Genomic DNA, 17,563 nt, shown 5'->3' on the forward strand with positions numbered 1-17,563 from the left:
AACCAAACAGAGAATAGAATTTGGATCCTGGAACTGGGACGATGTGAAAAAATATGCTTACCTTAGCTTCCTGATGAATAAACCATCCATTAATGCTTGGGAAGATAATAATGTGGTGATATCTTGCAAAGGTCAAAGGGTGTCAATCTTTCAGGTTTTAATTCACACAAAATTTACACATATACTGAACTTTATCTGAAGTAATGCCATGAAACAGTGTTTATGTTGGATAGGGAATTCTGTAAGTAATTCTGGAGATAATATTTCAAGATAAACTACTGTTTGGATTAAGAAGAAATATGAATATTATGTTAACCTTAGTTTTCAATGTCCTTTATCAAATTATCAATTTATTGCTTTTGCTGCAGGCAGTTTCTTCTTCCATCTATACCCAGATACCTCAGGAGGGATACTGCTGAAACTGGATTGAGCAACCTGGTCTGAAATAAATTTGACTTTCCACTCTGAATGGCAGGTTACACCCGAGGATATCCTAAAATCCCTTCCAACCTGAGTTATTCTACCATTCTGTGTTATACTGAAGAGGCATCAGAATAGCCCCCAAGTAACCAAGGGTGTGTTTGAAATTTCAGGTATACTGGAAATGCAAACAGCTGCCACAATACAAGAAGAAGTAAAATTGTACCTTCTAGCATTAACTGACTTGAATAAAATCTCCTGCTTTTCTAAGAAAACAAAAGAGGAGAAACAGATGGGAGTGAATTAGGAAGAGAAAAATCTATTATTGTGATGCTTTAATCCATTGAAAAATGTGAACCTGAAAGTGTAGTAATAAAAGTTCAGGGAGTTTATTTCAGGAGGATTTAGGTGCTAGCAAGTATTTTCTGAGGCTGCAGGTTATACTGGCCTGAAGAATGACAGCAGGGCAGTAAGCTCTGGAGTGTTGCATCAGTGATTCTGCACACCACAGCCTAAGCCAGAGCTGATGAAATATTTTCTCTTGACTGAGAGTCCAGCTGCTCTTTCTAGGATGCAGGTAAGATTCAACTGTGGTTTCATGTCTCGTCCTCTTTTTTCCCTCTTTCTTTCCTCATGACTGGTATTGATACTATAACTTAGCAAAAGGTAATTCCAGCATTTTCTTTGCTCAGCCTGACTGACTCACACCTCAGTCAGCAGTCATCAGCACCTGTGCTTTGTGCACTGAACTGAATCACTTTTCCACCTACTCAGGACAAATACTTTTATTTCCTTAGCAAAGATAGGCACTTTCTTCACCAAGAGTGAACATATCAATTTAAAACTAAGTGGGAAAACTGAATTCTGGCATCCTAGTTTCAGCAGGCAGCCTTAGTTTATATGCCAGCAAATTGCATGGCATTACAACACATTTTTATTCAAACAAAAATGAATAGTTGCCATAGTTACCAAAAAATCATAAGATGTTATGCAAAACTGGGAAATGAATGCATTATCATTACAGGCCACAATTGCCAATGAATAAGAATAGCCATTTCCTTTTGTTTTAACCACCTGGGTGGTGACATCATGCCAGTTGCTATTATATGCAGTGCAAAATCCCAGAATCTCAGGCAGAATACTGAACTCTTTATGGAGTGAAAATATATATACATGTAGCTAGTGCATTTGCAAGTATCCCTCAGATACACATATTATTGGAATCTTTGTAGATACAGTCATTAATAGAACTGGTGCCTTTACTTTTTCTCATATAAGAGAATGCTTTCTTTCTGTTGGGGAAAATATATCTGATTTTCATTACTTATTTTTAAAGCATGAAAAGAAAATATTCAAGATCCTGGTACTTTTTTACCTCTTACTTTGTAACCTCTTTTGATAGACTACATAAATGACTTGATTTAGTTGAGAATTGCACTGCTACCAAAATTGGTGGACTCTGAATTTAGCTAAATTTTGGTAATCTAGTTAAAGCGATTGACATGCTCTGTTAGCTTGTGTTGATGGGAATCAGGTATCTATATATAACCATCTATGCTTGTGTGGGCTTCTTTCTACAGTGCATGAGTGACTTAGATTTGGGTGATCATGACTTATTGGAGAGTCTACTGCCAGAGTTAAAAAAATATTTCTGTAGGCAGAAAGAAAGAAAAAACTTAGGGATACACCTTTTGGTGATCATCTGAGATGATAATAACTACAAAGAGGATGAAATTCTCATTGTACAGAACTGATCAGGAGAATGAGTTCGTATAGCATGGTTTATCACAGACCTGTACATTTACTATCATTGCGATCACTGGCAAGGATGCTGTAAATGATTGTACCTGACAGCCATTATAGGAATAAAATAAATGTAAGTGTAAATAAATAGAGAAAAGTAAATATCATAGACATTGGTAGCTTAAATAGAAAAGATTATTCTGCAAGTCAAGGAGAAGTGAGAAAAAGCTGGCTAAATGAACTAAACTAGAACAAAACAATTTTTCCAGTGTATTTGAAAAAGAAGCCTACCAGACAGGCTGTACTGTGACAGCCAGATTATAGAACAACACTCAAAGATCATGAGACTATTTCAGAGAAGCTCCATGAGTTTCGTGCATTGGTGTTCATTGTGGAAGAAGAGAAAATGTTTGCACCCTCTAAGGCTCTAACACTGGCAAAAAAGGAGTCAGCATAGGATATGTTTAAATCACACAGACTGATTTACCAAAATATGAGTATTGGTCTAGTACCGATACTCAACTGTGACGGACGAAAGGCTCCCTAACAATTCAAAGTTAGAAAGGGTATGTTTATTCAGCACTGGGCAGCAGCGTGGGGTAGCCCCCTAATACACACTGCGAAATTACAGGTGGTCACAGAATCTATTTATTGACAAAAGGTTTAAATAAATACATATTCATAATACCAACCCCTCCCATCCCCTGCTTCCTATGGTAATTAGCTTGAATGGCTATTAAGCATGTGTGGTTGGCTTTTTGAATTAAGTCTGGGGTCGTTTTTGTGGGGAGGGGTCTTAAAAGGAGGAAGTAAGGTGAGTCTTCTTCGCCCTGAACTTTCGACCCTTTTCTATTAATGACAATACAAATGATTTCTGGGGATATTCCAATTTTTCAAAGAATGGGTTTCTGGTTGCGATTGTTCGTGCTTCTTCAGGCCTACTTACCAGTTTTGTCTTTTCCCATTGTAAGCACAGCTGAGCAAACATGAGATGACAGATGATCAATCAATTATTTAAGTTTAACTAAAATCTTAATTTTAGTGTTTCAGGACTGTAGAAGAACATGTGGTACAGTTAGATGGAAGGAACCCTCCAAAATCATCAGGTTGGTTAATATTCACATACTAGTTCAGACACAACTGAAGTATGAAGCATCTTGTAGTCGTAGGCTCCCTTTGGAGCAGCCCTGATATCCAGAGAGAGAAGAATGGCAGCTCTTATATACTAATTAAAAAAAAATTAATGGGAGCAAAGTGGGGAAGCATAGGCTGGCCATTCTGAGTCCTGTATTGGGCAGATCAACAGAAGCTTTGGTGAAGAGCAGATTTCAGCACAGAGGTTGTGCCTTTTTATGACTTCTTGAAGTGCTTTCAGAGCAGCAGCAAGCATATCAACGGGATGATTTGGTCTGCTAAAATAATGTACTGAAGTTTCCAAAAGGCGAACATTCTCCTAAAGCTTTTAAGGCTATGGTGGGCAAGAGGAAAGATCATAACATGGAGGAGTCATTGACTGAAAGATAAACAGATGAATGACTTGGTAAGAGACAGTGAGAAAGTGTACAGATGATACTGTGTTATTCTAGACGCTGAGGGGGTCAGTGGCAGGCTCATAAAAGGGTTCTACAAGATCCAGGTATGAATGAAATGTCAGGCAAAATCTAATACAGATAAATGTAAATTGATCCACTGGGAAAAAGACTCAAAGCTTTGCATTAACATGTAGGCTATGAGCCTGCCGTCTCCCAGCATTTCCCAATCTGATAATCTTATGTTTTGTCAGATTTAAGTGGGATCCATACCTGTTTGCAATGAAGGACAGAAAACAAATCAGTGTCTATATGTGCATTTCAGGAGAGATAATTTTCTCATTCAAGCCATGGTCATTTCTGAATGAGAGAGGAAGGTCTTGAATCGTACTGTAACCTGTTCCATTAACAGAGTAGCACTGCAGTTTCCATTATTAGATCACTTCACAGTGTGCAGCAAGGGAACAATTTCATTGCCTTCCCAGTACAATCTGGGCTTGACTGTGTATATGGGCTTTTTAATTAGCTCCCCCTCCCCTGCACACATATTTATGCAGGGAAATTTATTCAAGAAAGTACACTTTTGGGTACATATCCAAGTTTGTGTGTAAAATAGCATTAGATATGAAAGAAAGCAGAGCCATTTCAAAGTGTTATATGACCCAGACAGGAAAGAAAAAAATATGATGTAGAAAAAAACAAATGATTGACTATTCATGAGAATAAAACCTATTTAAACCAAAGTTGTCACAGTCAGCCATTTGTAAGCAATCTACAGGTTGAAGTTTGTGTGCCGTATATATTTGATAAGAAACTGGATATTGTAAACAATGAAATAAAAGCCAGTCAAATCTCAGACTGACTAACAGCAGCGAAGAAAACCCCCAACCTTTAACAGTGTTTTTGTTTCCTGAAGTTGTCTGAGCTGCTTTAATACATCACAGGGCTGGAATATTACCACAACAGAGCCTTGTTTAATAAATACGGACTCTTACTCTGGAATCCAAATTTCTGATGCCTCTGGGAGTTGATGGTGTTGGCAGGTAACTGCATCACTGATTATTATAGCAAAAAATAGTCCTGCTCATGGCTGATACCAGGGGCTGGGGATGTACGTGCCTCATTTGGAGACATAATCCAGCACTTAAACACCGCACTAATTCCTTGCTTGGCACTGCAGTTCTGTCTGAGTGAATTTTGTTGTTTATCCTGTAAATCATTAAGAAATTCTGTCTGTATTCTGTAGAAAAAGAACATGACACAGCAAGAAAAGCAATATACATAGAAACTGTGATTGTGCTCACACAGGAGAATCAAGGTTAGAATAGAAATTTCTTGCTTAATTTGTTGGGGTATAATCTTCTCTCTCACCCATAGCTATTTACTATAATGATAGTAAATGGTAGATAGTCACAAAAATGAGACAGTCTTCTTATTCTGAATTATTTGACTGGAAACATAACTGTAATTTCATGTCACCTAAGATTTGCTTGGAAAAGTCAAAACATGTAACAGAAGGCTGTAAGTAATATTGCCATACAAGACAGATGTTGCTTTAAGCTGTCCTCCTTACAAATATAAAGATGTCCTTTTGGTCAGGGGTCAGAGACAATGCTGGGTAATTGCTCATCTGACCAGGCGCCTGAGGCTGGGTAGGGTGAATGCTTATAATGACTAACAGTGTAAATCCAAGCCACACTGGAAACATATTGTTGTTGAATAAAAAATATATGTGATGGTGTAAACTTTTTAAACAACATTTAAAAATAAAGAAGACAAATTTGTCTAATAATGCATTATCTGAAGACATGTAACATCTGGCTTTTTGCAAAGTGTGTAACATTGTTTCAAAGTGGTGGGATAGTATTATGATTATTATCTGGCAAGCTACTAAAACCACCTAACTGTGAAGTCTCTTAGGTAAAGTGCATTATGTAGCCAAATTGTGCAAAAGTAAACTTCTGCATATAGTGTTTTCAATTATGATTATCCAAAAGAGTGACTAGATAAGATTATCTTTGATTATGAGGACTAACATACCAAGCTACACACCAAGCTACTATAACGAATTATTGCAATCTTATGCTATTTGCAAATATTGGAAGGAAAAACTCCCAGCTCATTCCAGCACAAAGCATTTTGGGGTCAACAGCTGAAAAAATTAAGTAGTAAACACATTGCTTGCACCTGAAATTCCTTACTTTTCCTTAATAAGGTATTTTTTCTTTTGGCCATTTCCATCTTTAAGGACAGCAGTCAATTTCCTAAAGGTAAAAAATACTCTAAATTTATTTGTAGAAACTCTATATTTTAGCAGTGTAGGGAACAGAAAAAACCTCAGACTTATTGGATCTTGAGATTGCCTTAGGAAGAAGGACAAATAGTCTTGGTGCAGATATTTGAAAATATAAAAACATGATGTTATATCAGAAAAAAATTACAAGCCGTACTAATGTTTCAGAGCATGCACTTGCTGACTGATGAATGTGTGTTGATATACTGAGGCAAACTGTAGAACATCAAACACGCTTACCAAGTAAAGTTTATTGCATTAAATTTTTAAGATTTTCATTAATAAGAATTGTTATTTCAGTAAATTTCATTGAATTATAGTGAGTTACCAAAATATGAGTATTGGTCTAGTAGCGATACTCAACTGTGACGGACAAAAGACTCTCTAACCATTTAAAGTTAGAAAGGGTATGTTTATTCAGCACTGGGCAGCAGCGTGGGGTAGCCCCCTAATACACAGTACAAAATTACAGGTGGTCACAGAGTCTATTTATTGACAAAAGGTTTAAATAAATACATACAGTAAATTCACGAATACAAGCCGCACTGAGTATAAGCTGCATCTCTGGGTATTGGCAAATATTTCGTTCTTTGTCCATAAATAAGCCACACCTGAATATAAGCCACTCTGTCGTTCACAGCGAGGACCCGCGTGCAACAAAGTTGCCAAATAGTAACAGAACGGCGGCAGGGCGGGGTTTACTGGCTCAGCTAAGGCTGTGTAGGGTCGGCCCACTAGGGGCTGCTGACGGGGCCAGGTAACCCAACCCAGTGCTGCCGCTTGTCGGGGCCACTGGGGGCCAGCCGCCACTGCCACTGGGCTCGGTCACCACGGCCCGGTGCTGCCCTGTGGTGGCAGGTAGGGATGGAGCCCCTCGCTGCCTCCCAGAGCCGCGGCAATGGCGGCTCGGGTCCCCTGCCGCCTCCCCGGGCCGCGGCAATGGCGGCCCGGGTCCTCCGCCGCCTCCCAGAGCCGCAGCAGGGGTGGCCCGGGTCCCCCCCACCCCTCCCCGAGCCGCGGCAGGGGCAGCCCGGGTCCCCCCTCTCCTCCCCGAGCCGCGGCAATGGCGGCGCGGGGCCCCCCCGTCTCTCCCCTGGGCTGTGGTAGGGAGCTCTCCCGCCTCTCTCCCCACCCCCTGTGCTGCCTGCAGGCAGCCAGGCTCCACCCGCGGTGCAACAGAGTAGCAATTTGTAACAATCGCAAAATGCCGACTTTGCAGCAGCTCGGCTCGGCACTCTGGCTGGCACTTCTGAGGTTGTAAATGTCAGAAAATTATTCACATATTAGCCGCTCCTGAATATTGACCGCATTTCCGGTTTAGGTGCAAAATCTTAGTCAAATTGGTGTGGCTTGTATTCGTGAAATTACTGTATTCATAATACCAGCCCCTCCTATCCCTTGCTTTCTATGGTAATTAGCTTGAATGGCTATTAAGCATGCGTGGTTGGCTTTTTGAATTAAGTCTGGGGTCATTTTTGTGGGGAGGGGTCCTAAAAGGAGGAAGTAAGGCGAGTCTGCCTTGCCCTGAACTTTCGACCCTTTTCTATTAATGACAATACAAATGATTTCTGGGGATATTCCAATTTTTCAAAGAATGGGTTTCTGGTTGCAATTGTTCGTGCTTCTTCAGGCCTACTTACCAGTTTTGTCTTTTCCCATCGTAACACAGCTGAGCAAACATGAAATGACAGACGATCAATCAATTACTTAAGTTTAACTAAAATCTTACTCTTTCTAAGATTCGTGTTTCAATAGAAATGTTCTTTATCTAGTTGTCGAGCTTATATATACCTGAGATCTTTTATGTTGTATAATGCAAAAGAAATGCATGATGAGTGATAGAAATATCCAATGTTATTTTCTCCCTTTGTTTGTCGGCCTCTTAATTTCTGACTGTTTTGTTTGTTGAGATGTTCTGCTTTTTAAGAGTCATCAGATGTTTCCTATCATGTCCAAAGAGGAGAAGTCTAAACTAGGGACATACAAATAACTTTTGTCTTGGTTTAGGAATGGTATTTCCCAATCTAGTGTTCCCCCTGAAACACTCCAACCTCTTTGTTGCTCGTTCACTTCCCCTTTCCCTTCCCCCTGTGTCAGGTTGAAGAGAAGAACTACAGTCACAAAAGTTTAAGATCAAGGGTTAGAGATAAGAACAATTTACTGGAAACAGCAATGAAATAAGTGATGAACAGTGACAGCAAGAGCATCAATAATAGAGTGTACAAGGGAGGTAAACCTGTCCTATGCAAGTGGTCACCATGTCTTCAGGAATAATCAGTTTTAAAACATATAAATCTGTTTAATTAAATTGGTAATAGAAAATAGCAGACACTGGGGATTTCGTTAACTGATATTCTCTTGAAGTATATGAAAATTTCTATATGTCATATAAATGGCACATAGTTAATTCTAAGTAAGAAGAGACACTAGTAAAAATAAAAGCAAAATATTGAACAATCTACTTTGAACAACTTAATCTTGAAATGTAGTTTTTCTTGTTCATATTGATAGAATATGTGCCTGAAGGACAACATCCTGTGTCAGAGTGACCCACACTCCAGCAGTTTGCAGAGAACTGTTGCCTGTGAGATGAACTCACATTGGAGAAGTTAATGGAGAACTAACTCCTGTGAGATGGACCCCACAATGCAGCAGGGGAAGGACTCTTCTTCCTGAGCAGTGGCAGAAACAGTGTGTGATGAACTGACCGTAACCACCCATGCCCTGCCTTCCTGCATCTCTGAGGGGGAGGAGGTAGAGGGGGGAAGGAGGAAGTGGCAGAGAGAAGGTATTTTTAAGATTTATTTTATGTCTCATTATCCTGCTCAGATTTTCTTAGCAAAAAATTCAGTTAATAGCTCCAATTTACAGTAATTTCACGAATACAAGCCGCAGCAATTTGACAAAAATTTTGGTGGAAACCCGGAAGTGCGGCTAATACTTGGGGGCGGCTAATATGTGAATAATTTTCTGACATTTACAACCCCAGACGTGCCAGCCAGGGTGCCGAGCCAAGCACCTGCCAGTAAAAGCCGGCATTTCGCGATTGTTACGAAGTGTTACTCTGTTGCCCTGGCTCCCTGCAGGCAGCACGGGGGGCGGGGAGAGAGGCAGGAGAGCTCTCTTCTTCCCTCCTCAGCCGCAGCCCGGGGGAGAGATGGGGGGGCCCCGCGCCGCCATTACCAAGGCTCGGGGAGAAGGGGGAGGCCCCGCGCCACCATTGCCGCGGCTCAGGGAGGGGGGAGGCTCTGCCCCCGCCCTCCGCCATCGTGGTGGGAGCAGGGGGTGCTCCGTGCCCAACCAGCGCCGCGGAGTGAGCGGGGTGCTCTCTCCGTGCCCGGCCGGCACCGTGGCGTGAGCGGGACCGGGGCGAGCGAACCCAGAGGTGGCGGCCAGCCCCGAGCGGCACCACCCAACTGGACCACCTGGCCCCGTCAGCAGCCCCTAGCGGGCCGAGCCTGCACAACCTTAGTTGAGCCAGTAAACCCCCCGCCATGCTGCGGTTCTGTTAGTATTTGGCAACTTTGTTGCACGCGGGTCCTCGCTGTGAATGACAGAGCGGCTTATATTCAGGTGCGGCTTATTTATGGACAAAGAACGAAATATTTGCCAATACCCAGAGATGCGGCTTATACTCAGTACTGCTTGTATTTGTGAATTTACTGTAAATCTGTTTTGTCTGTGGCAGTATTTGCTGAATGATATCTCCCAAACTTTATCTCAACTCATGAAGCTTTTTTGTATTTTTTCTCCCCTATCCAGCTGAGAAGTGGAGTAACAGAGCAGACACCCTTTGGTGGGTATCTGGCATCCAGCCAGGGTCAACACACTCAAATGTCAATGACGTTTTGGAAACTCAAAGTCACAGGCACCCTGTACTACCAAACCTCTGTGTGTAAGTTATGGAAAAGGATTTGATTGGTTTGCAAGCTAACAAAATAAGTTACTTGATTACTGATGATCATGAGTGAAGGTATGGAAGAATGAAGATATAGAGGAGTGAAGATGTAGATGTCAATTAATGCATAATTAAAATGACTGATTAATGATCAAGGCACTATTTTCACTTCCTGTGCTGAGGAATCCTTCCCCAAATATTATTGATTCTCTGTTCAGGCTTTGACTTCTTTGTACAGCTCTGTTACTCTAATATCTAGAAAGGCAGATGCTGCCATTACATACCAAGGAAACATCTTGTGTTGGGTCAAAGGGTGTCACATCAACAGGATCAGCTTTGTTGCTATTACGGTGCCCACAGACAATTTAATCGTCTCCAATAACTCCATGGAAAGAATCTGGGTCTGTACTTCAACCTACACAGAGTGGTGATATAAAACTACTTAATTATTCTGCTAAGATAAAAACAAATGAGGAAGAAGAGTGAAAGCATACACAGACACATACATAAATAAAACTTTGTCTTCTTGTGAGGCCTGAAGTCATAAATAATCTGTTGTAATTAATATTGTGCTCTAGAAAATTAGGAATAATTTCTGCAGTAAGCCCAGGGGGCCTGTGGATGACCCTTCTGCAAAGGTGAGTTGAACTCACAAAACTGCTGATCACACTCTTGGGGAATTAGGGGTGTGCTGCGTGACCATTGTGCTTTTGAAGTTCTAAGAGTCCACCTCTTGAGAACTGGTGGGGGTTGGGGGAGTTTTTTACTCTTTCCCTCTGCGGAGAAATTTATCCCATTATTATGTTAACCTGACCGGGCGGCTCCCCTTTAGCTGTTAAGTGCACAAGACAAAGGGATGGCTCGATGGCTCCATTGTGGAGGGGGGTTTGAGGGGTGGATGGTTGGGAGGGCTGCTTTGTCCTTCCAGCAGGAGGGACACTCACTCTTGCCGACCCGAACACAGAGGAGAGAGGTTGCTTTTCTCCGTGGTGGGACCAGGCCCTGCACTTCGACTGCTAAAGCTTCCTGCTTCTAAGAACAGCACTGAGAACTGGGACGCCCACGGTGAGCGGAGTTCTTTCCTTCACACTTCTCCCACCTGGGACGGCCGGTGCTGCTTCGCTCCCCTGCTCCTGCAGCAACCGCGACGGAGAGGCTGCCCTGCCCTGCTCCACCAAGACTGTGCAGAGGAGGAGGGCATCTGTGACTGGAAAAAGGGACTGAGACGGAGTTTCATTCTGTTCTGTCACTGATTTTTTTTTTTTTCATAGCTGATGCTGTTCTTGTTTGTCTTGTAGATATATCAGCCCGGGGAGGATGGGGGGGGGGGCGCCGCCATTGCCGCGGCTCGGGGAGGACGGTGGGAGGGTACTGCCATTGCCACGGCTCCAGGAGCCGACGGGAGCCCCGCGCAGCCATTGCTGTGGCTCAGGGAGGGGGGGGGAAGTGCGCACCGCCATTGCCGTGGCCCGGGGAGGGGGGGGGAAGTGCGCGCCGCCATTGCCGCGGCTCGGGGAGCCGACGGGAGCCCCACGCAGCCATTGCTGTAGCCCAGGGAGGCAGGTCGAAGCGCGTGCCACCATTGCCGCATCTCGGGGAGCCGACGGGAGCCCCCCGCAGCCATTGCCGCAGCCCGGGGAGGAGGCGGGGTGCTTTGTCCGCGCCCGCTGCCGGCGCCACGGGCGCAGGAAAGCTCCGTCCCTGCCCGCCGCCGCTGCCGTAGGAGCAGGGGAAGCTCCGTCCCTGCCTGCCACCGCGGGGCAGCGCCGACCTGGGGTGACCAAGCCCAGTGGCAGCGGCGGCCAGCCCAGAGCGGCAGCACCGGGCTGGGCCACCTGACTCTGTCAGCAACCCCTAGCGGGCCGAGCCTGCACAGCCTTAGCTCAGCCAGTAAACCCCGCCCTCCCGCGGTTCTGTTACTAATTGCACGCGGGTCCTCGCTGCGAACGACAGAGCGGCTTATATTCGGGTGCGGCTTATTTATGGACAAAACCGAAATATTTGCCAACACCCAGAGATGCGGCTTATACTCAGTGCGGCTTGTATTCGTGAATTTACTGTACATAAAATGGATATTCTGCAAATGACTGTGATAGGAATTCTAACCTCTGTCTAAAATCAGAGTAAAATTTTTTCTGAACTCTCTTATCATATCTTTGTTTAGAGCATAGCTGTGCCTACAAAACCATATTCACAACTTAGAGGATGAACACAGCTATATATGTATTTTTAATGCCAGTCTAGATTTCTTAAGAATTAAATCTAGGTTGTTCAAAAATTCATATATAGCAATTAATTTGTTCTAAATAACAATTTAACTGTGAATAGGAAGTGGTGAAAAATTCCTTGTTTTGCTTGGCTTTTATGTGTGGCTTTTGCTTTACCTGTTAAATTGTTTTTTTATCAACCCGTGAGATTTCTCGCTTTGACTCTTCCAGTTCTGTCCCCCATCCCACCAGTAGAGTGAATGCAGTGACTGGTTGCCAGCTGAGGTTAAGCCATGACACCATCTGAGCAGGAAAGTGCATGTGCAGTACAAATTACCCTGTAAAGTTTAGAACAAATGATAGCAGGACAATGAACTACATTAAAACTCACTCAAGAATTATTTTTTACAACTTTAGTTGGTTTTCGTAAGGCTATGTTTCCTCAGTCTTTTCTACATTAAAAACAAGACCAACATCAAGATGGAAACCGAGCCAAATCCAGGACATTGTTAAATGTATCTGCTTTCAATTTCCCTGAAAGGAGGAAAACCCCTCCCCTGTCAGGTCACTTCTTTTTTTGTCTTAAACCTTCATTTAGGAAGAATTTGTGATAACTATTGCATATTCAAAATCAAGTTAATTTCAGAGGTCAAGAGGGAAACAGTCTTCGTGCACTGGCTGAAAAATTCTCTCCTGACCTGATGTTCTGACCTGTTATTCTGATGCTCTGTACTGAAGCTGTGCTTTCATGCTCTTACAGGCTAGACCTTAAAAAATCTTTTCTAAAAGCCCTAAAGTCCTATGTCTGAACTATTTCAATAACAACATTCAGAGTATCTCTCTTAATAAATAGTAGAGGGAGAAAAAGCTCTGCTAAAAATCCACCTTTGGGCTCTAAGCAGACAGTGAGAAGCAATAGAAGCCCCATTTGTCAGCAGTTGCCTTGCAGGACTTGTTGACCCTAGGAAGTACTGTGATTAACTCTTGGTCCTAAAGACTGTGGATTAGCCACCCACTTCCCCTTCAGCAGCTAGAGATGTCCAGCAAAGGCATCTTTAATGAGGGTTGGCAAAGGGAAGATGTATAACCAGGGCTTTTAACAACTACATCAGCTCAGATGGAGGGTTAGCAGGCTCCAGTTTGAGTTAGTAGTTCCCAATCACACCTTAAAATTGCCTTTTCTAAGCAAAGTACTTAGGCTTAATACATGTCAGCACACCCTAACACACTAGCAGAGGTAAACAAGCTTGTCACACATGACCTACACCACCACCATAAAATATGGCTGCTTTTTTTGCAGAGTCATTTTCTTGACCCTCAAAAAAAAAGGGTAATGTGTAACTGGTTAACCCGCCTGAAAATTTTGCCACAGATTCCACAGTTTCTCAAGTTTTCATAATTTCTCTGCATCCCATCTGTCCAGTTTGTTGAAATCAGAGCAAAATAAGGACAAATAACCTTCTAGATATTTATCTCTTTTTTTTTTTTAATGTAAGTAGTATTAGGGGGATATAAAGGGGACTGTGCAGGCAGTTGTGTGAAAAATTTATGTGATTAATTAATGTGATTTTTTACAAATTTTGTTTCCCAACTGCACATCTATTTCACTTTGATTGGCTGTGCTTTCAGACTTCCGATAAATTCAACAATTTTCTTTATGCCTCAGAGTGGCAGAGCAATTAATTTATATAGTGGGCAATTTATATAGTGGGTAAGAACATTGCCTAATGATAAGGAGAACATACACCATTGGATAAAAGCTAAACAGCAAAGTTAAAGCATTCAGTTGTTAAACATCATTATTGTCCTGAAATCTCAGAATACTGCTCTGTTTATAGAAACAGGGTTGATATAATATCCCTTGCTATCTTTAAATCCAAGTTACTTTAATTTTGTCCTGCAAAATCCTGTATCATATCTGCCTGCAGTCTTACTCTATACACGATAAAAAAATTGTATCTTTTTAATAATGTGTCTTTCTCTGAGTCTACATCTTTATTTCGTTATTTGGACTTTGATGTTCCTATGTGGGCAAAACTCAAAACAGATTCCTCAGGAAATTGTGCCGTTGCTTGTAAAGCAATTTAATATAAAAGTAATCTAAAATTTATTCTGTTCACTAATTATATGTAGCTACCTTGTGGCTAGTTAAAACAAAATTAAATTGCTAGGCAAAAATCCCATCAGTGTGAGTGATGTACTTGAAGTTGTCACTGTATATATCTATTTATCCTTCATGAATACCAGGATGAATTTTAAATTCACATTCTAATAAAGTAGTAGCCACAAAATAAGTGAGGGAGATAAAAAAAAAAACCCCTAACATTCATTAACACTATTCAAGAATGTTGGAGTTGTTTTTCATTTGAAATGGTAAGTTGGGAATCTGTAGTTCGTTGTTGACAAGCAGATCTACTAGTGTTTTAAAAATAGGCAGGTTTTGATATTGTCTATTCTGTCTAAAAATCAGTCGGGTTTGTTTCTAGCACTGAATAAATTCATTATTTACTGCTAAAAACCTGTAGACTGATGGTTATTTCTATCCAAGAAAACTACATCAGAGAAAGAGAATTGTTACCCTTGCCATCTGGCATTTTAAATACTGGAAAATAAGAGCTACAATAAATTATGCCCTAGAGGCATAATCCAGGAGTTTTTTAATGGCTCAGGGGATAGTAGGTGTAACCGGAACTGTAGGGCATAGTTGGAGAGGAGAATTGAAGACTGAAGGTTAGCAATGGTGTTTTGTGGCACTGCCTGTGAACAGATAGGCAGAAGAAGGAGGTCATTGATCTAAAGGTCAGCCTGAAACAGAAAAGTCTATATTTTTCTATCATTTACTTGTACAAGATTTGTCATTTTCCTTCTCCTGTAAAACTGGACTCCTAGCAGAAATCAATACTCAAGATGGATATACTTAAGAATATGTATTTAATAAACATCAATTTAAATTCAAATACTGCTTTACATAGGATATGTAATAAAACTATCAGAGATACATATGTACAATATTCAAAGTACAAACATGTTATTTTATTTACCTCAATTACAGTAATTTCACGATTATAAGCCGCACCATTTTGACTAAAATTTTTGTCTGAACCCAAAGTGCGGCTTATAATCAGGTGCGGCTTATATATGGACAAAGAATGAAAAGTTGCTGTTTTAGTTTGGAGGACAGGTGTCTGCTGAGAAAGGCAGGAGCTTCTCTTTGAAATGGAGAACATAAACCCCCTCCCTCCAAATTATTATAATTTTGAAATGAAGGAGCTTTCAGGTAAAAATATGGGAATTAGGAATAACAGTTCTTTACTAGGGAAATTAAAATAGAAATACAGTACTACAAAGAAACAAACAACCTGATACCCCATCAGGCAGGGTGTTGGTAGCAGTTCCATTCAATGGTGGCTGCATCCTCCTGCAGTGACAGATGCGATTCAGTTGAAGCAGTGGTCCTGCAGAAGGTGCAGTTTCCCTCCGGAGGTCCAGTGGTGATGTGGAGAAATCCAGTTTTCCTCTGGAGTCCAGTGGAGAAAGGGGCTCCCTTAGTGTCCCAAAACCTCTGTTTTTATTTTAGTAAGAAATGTTGGGGTCTTCCCCCTGACTGGAGCAACTTCCAATGGGATGCAGTAATTTTATCAGTCCCACAGTGGGACTCAATGGGCCATTAGCAGAAAATTACTCCCTGGAAGAAGGGTGGGTTGTGAAAAGATAAAGAACAATGGCCTGTCTGGTTTCAATGGACGGCCCATTAGCAGAATATCTGCCATTGAGATAAGGATCACTGCCCCCACCCTCAACAGATGGTGATAGAATAGATCCCTTTTATCACACTCTGTATTGTAACCTGCGGCTTATAATCAGGTGTGGCTTATAATCATGAAATTACTGTAATTAGGGTCAATGGAATTTGCTACATAAGTTCCTTTAAGAAATGGTATGTATTAGTTTATTGTCATTACATGATTATTTATGCAACAACATATTGGCTTTATAGTTCTTGGCACAAAGACCACATGAAGACTTTTATCTCTGCCTCCCATTGTAATCTTAGATTAGAAGCGAGAGGAGAATGAAGCATACGTGAAGGTAAGTTATGGGACAGGTTTCAATAAAATTGGAGTGATGCTATTTGCTGTAAAAGCTGATAGAAGGATGGATGACAGTTTATTATTTTTTAGTTTGTAACCTGAGGACCGAAAAGATTGCTTTCGTCCAAAAAAGGGGAAGTAAAAAGAAGATAAAATGGAATTATTTTGAGGTATTATATAAAGAAATTTGCCTCAAAATAGTTGACACCAACTTAAAAAGCAATGAGAAATAGATACAGACTGAAGGAACATAGTCTTTCTGGTTCAAAATCAATATATTTATTTTGTTTTTTGTTTTTGATTTTGTCAAAATGACACTGCTAACTGGTATATGGGCAGCTGTGAGCTTGCTCCCTCCTTCCTTCTTTCAGGCTTTACAGTAAGTTTACATCTATTCCTTCAATGCGTCTTTCCTGAGGCAGCTATTGAATTACATGGAAGCTGCAGAATTTCTAGGCTCCAGAGCTTCATGGAATGTCTGGTTTGTATTTTCCTTCTCTACGCATACTAGTATTGGATCTGTGTTCTGGGATGTACAAATGCTCATGACTTGTTTCTACACTGAATTTACATGCTTTGTCTTAGGAATGCAACTTCCTGGAAGGTAAACATTTTCAGAAAAATGTCCACTTGGGAAAAAAGATTTCCAAAAGGAGATATGGAAATATTCAGGGAAAATCATTTTTTGTTGTTCATCTTTGTGAATTAAGCTGGCTCATCATTGATGAAGTAAGTAACATATGATCCATTAGTAAGAATATTTTAAGCTTCTAGAACCGCACCTGTTTTTTACTTACCTCATTGATTTTTACAATCTATAAAACTCATACTGCTCTGATAACTTTGAATATAATTTTTCCAGATGAGAGTATGGATATCAAAGAATATGGATGTATCAGTCACAGCATGTCATCTCAGTTTCTCTCTTCCCTCTTCATCAATGTCTGGCAATGTTTCCTGCTTTAATTTTTGATCATACTTTATACCTCAGACTTGACAGGAGAAAAAATTTTGCTAGGTCATATGAGCTTTCTTCATATATGTTTTGGCAAAACAGTAGTTTTGTCCTTCTACCTAGTAAAAATACATAGCGAAATTTTTTTTATGGTGGTATGAGTGACAGTTATATATCTTAAAACCTAGTACTCTCATACTGCTTCATTGTCACTGAGATTACCTATTTTTCTTTTGTCATCTGGGTTTTTTTCCTAGATAGAGGCTTTAAAACTCTCCATATTAAAGTGCAAGAAGAAATATTGTTGATCAAAATGCTTTTTCATATTCAGTAACTTCAAAACTCAAGCAATGCTTTTTTTTTACCCCAAAATCTGCAATCTGAATTACAGTGAAGAAGAAAGTAGGTCATGCTGTACACTCCCATT

At 41.1% G+C, this 17,563-nt stretch overlaps 1 long non-coding RNA gene across 1 annotated transcript; it reads left to right on the top strand.

Annotated features, from left to right (window-relative positions):
• Positions 1-322: 322 nt before the first annotated feature.
• On the top strand, positions 323-10,416 carry LOC116996497. The gene is made up of 4 exons (XR_004417949.1): positions 323-997; positions 3,206-3,269; positions 8,497-8,773; positions 9,748-10,416. It is a non-coding gene; the product is annotated as an uncharacterized LOC116996497 (long non-coding RNA).
• Positions 10,417-17,563: the final 7,147 nt, after the last annotated feature.

This window comes from Catharus ustulatus, chromosome 5 (assembly GCF_009819885.2).
Source record: "Catharus ustulatus isolate bCatUst1 chromosome 5, bCatUst1.pri.v2, whole genome shotgun sequence".
Lineage (NCBI taxonomy): Eukaryota > Metazoa > Chordata > Aves > Passeriformes > Turdidae > Catharus > Catharus ustulatus.